Here is a 3,281-nt window from a genome sequence, read left to right as displayed (position 1 = left end):
TCAGTTTCTTGGCGCAATGTTCATTCCACCCAGCCGGTCGTCAATGCGTTAGGTGACCCAAATGACGATTGACCTGAAGGAAGTTGGGGGCGAGGAACACGCACGTGCCATCCGTTTTTTAATCGGGCGCTTTCATCTAGGAGATTTTTGCAGATATCTTTTTGATTTGTGAAAATGACCAGCCTAGCGGTATGCCAGTCGTTGATAAATTATTATCTTGCTGCGGCCGGGCGCTTATTTGCGGTGTTTGCGTTTGGCGGCTGGCGGGCGACTTTTAGTCGTTTTCGGTTAGCAGTTAGCGTCGGTGCGGTGCGGGCGGTTTTATTTTTTCACGGCATTTCGGCGTTTTTTTCTGTGTGGTTTGCGGCGGTCGGGCGATTTTTTTGCCGTTTGCGTTGGCTTTTCGGGCGTGCGTTTTACACGTTTTGCGGTGTTTAGTTTTGCGGCGGGCGGACGTTTTGTGTTTTTTTTTTTTGCGGTGTTTGTCTTTGGCGGCGGGCGGGCGATGCGGGCGTTTTTTTTTTTGCGTCGTTTGCGGTGTTAAATTTGTTTGCGGTTGGCGGCCGCTTTTTCGTTTTCTTTTTTGCGGTGTTTTTTTTTTTGGTGGAGGGCGGGCGATTTTTAGGCGTTTTCGGTTGGCGGTTAGCGGGCGTGCGATGCGGGCGGTTTTATTGTTTTGCGGCGTTTTTGCGTTTTTTTTATTTGCGGTTTGCGGCGGGCGGGCGTTTGTTTATTTTTTGCGACCTTTGCGTTGGCGTTTCGGGCGTGCGTCTTGCGCGTTTTGCGGTGTTTGCGTTTTGCGGCGGGCGGGCGTTTTTCACAATTCTAAGTTCAAACCTTCGGGCCACAGCGCTCCTCGAAAAGCGCTGCCCTCGAGTATGCCAAGTTTCAGCTCTCTATCGCCTGCGTGTTCGGAGCTATCGTGAAAAACTATAGGGAGGCGGCACCCGCCCCCCCCCCCGTCGGACGGCGAGGGTTAATGATACATGCAGTACCTGATACGAGCATAAGGTTAAAACATGCCTAATTTCATTTCAATAATAATGCTCGAGAGCGTCACAGCTAGACAAAAAAGAAAAACTGTACTTAAAAATAAGCGGATGTGAACACAATCTCCTTGACCGAATCCTTACAAAATGCAAGTCACGGGCCATGGCACCCCAGAAAACCTTGCTTAAAAAGACCCACTGAATCGCCACGAAATCAAGTGCTTTAACATAGGCGTGTCATCTCTATGTATATAAAGGCCGCCCCACACTGCACCTCGCATGCGGGTTGCGAGTTTGCGGGTTTTGAGTTTGCGGGCATAATACTAATTCATAGAGTGATTAGACCGTTCGCTTATGGTAACTTCATGAATGCAGTGAAGCCGGTACACCTTCAGAAAATTACATATAGTCGCAATACCAGCGCAACCAACCAAAATTCGACTCCAACGAAAAACCCGCAAACCTCGCAGAACTCGCAGACCTCGCAGCGAGGAAAATCAAAAGTTGACTCAAATTCAGCTTTTAGAATGCGATGCAAGTTGGCTCGCATGCTAAAAACATGCAGACTCGCTTGTTAGATGGTATTGTGGGTTACTCAGCTTAGATTGTATTATTTGATTTGAAAGAAACTCGAAAAACCAAAAACTCGCAACCCGCATGCGAGGTCCAGTGTGGGGCGGCCTTTAGATCTCTATGATGTTACGTTGATGTCCGGGATCAATTGGAACCGTTTTATTCGTAAAATCTTGTGGACCATGTCAATTTCTACTTGGGCAAACGATACTTCTTGCGTGCATTAAACTTCTCAGCTTTTGGATATCAATCATGCAAGCAGCAAGATGTTTGAAATTCATTACGAAGTCCTCGTAGTAACACCGGCAAAGAAAATGTTTCACGTTGCGTTTTACTTGTTGTGTAACATTCTGATAGAAAAATCAATATGACAGCAGATGCTCATTATCCGACTTGCACCATGACTTAAAATCGATGGTCCCGGCGATGTATGCAGCTTGATTGCAATTAATTTAAGTGCATTCGCTTGGCTTAGCATAACAATGGACCTTGCAACCAGCAAGATCCTCCAACAAAGGGTTGGCATCAAGTTCATGACCATTGGGTGCAAATGATTCAGATTTCAGATCGATAGCACTGCCTTCTTTAGATCCATGCCCTGTTCCTTCGCATCGTGAATAGCAAATGAGAGAGGTCAGATTGAAGGTCAAAGCGGGGTCATGCAGGGTCCAGTCGTCTTGTAGGGTCATTGCAAAGGCGCTTTGAGGGAAGTGTGGGCCTTCTATGAGGCCATGCTGTGTCCTTGTCTTCCTGGTTTGGAAGTGGATGCGTTGTTTGGGGCGCTGATGTGGGCGCTGGATGAGCGTGACTAGACACCGCACGGTATGAGATAGGGTGTGAGTTAGAGGTGGATATCTTGTAACAGTCGAGTTCCTATCCCTCTCTTTTGGTTGACCTTTCTTCCGTAATAAGCCATAGATTTCGGGACTACGTTTTCACAGTTTTTTTTTGTGTTCCTGGTTCGCTCTGTAATCAAAGAAACGCTCTAAGCTTTCTCTGTTTTAACACCACTTTAGGAAGATAAACTCGAACAAAACAGGTTGATCAGCGGAACTGGGAGGGTACTGAACGGAAGGAGAATTGATTGGATGACCATGGATGATTGGATAAAGCTCAGCCAGACATCCGGAAACCACAGTCGGCTGCGCCAATGCCTCCGACCGGGCGCTTCCTTGTTTTACGGCTTACGAATCTTTACCTGCTTAGGTGTACTTCCTGCGCGCACCCACCTATCACGTTCCTCTCTGTTCTATCGGGCTTTGTTGGCTCCTTTGTCGCATACACCGCTCTGGTAGCCATGAGGCATGGATGAAGTATACCTAAATAAAGGAATACCTAATCCATGCATGAGGTGAGATTCTAGTGCTGCAGACATATTTCGTCACAATGACCGATGTGATTCCATCCAGTTGATGGAATGAATCAATCGAGCGTGTTGCTTGTGCATAGCATACGCCTACTCATTTTCTGTCCGTCATATTTGTATGGTTTCGAAGTCTTCTACCAATCAAACAGCTAGTAACAATATCTCACTGACAGTCTGACTAAATGGGGATGCAACTTGAACACATGAGACGAATATCCTCTACCCTTTGAACTTTGAAGCTTCCTCAATCCTCCCTCTCCCAGTAACGGGATCCATCAGACCGACTTTTTTTGTCCTTCATCCGGTGCAGTTTCCGGCGTGAGAGACTCCTCGCCTTATGTTCCTCCCCCTCT

The sequence above is a fragment of the Amphibalanus amphitrite genome, unplaced genomic scaffold (genome assembly GCF_019059575.1).
Source record: "Amphibalanus amphitrite isolate SeventyFive unplaced genomic scaffold, NRLGWU_Aamphi_draft 001405F_arrow, whole genome shotgun sequence".
NCBI lineage: Eukaryota > Metazoa > Arthropoda > Thecostraca > Balanomorpha > Balanidae > Amphibalanus > Amphibalanus amphitrite.
Note: the sequence above shows the minus strand (reverse complement) of the source record.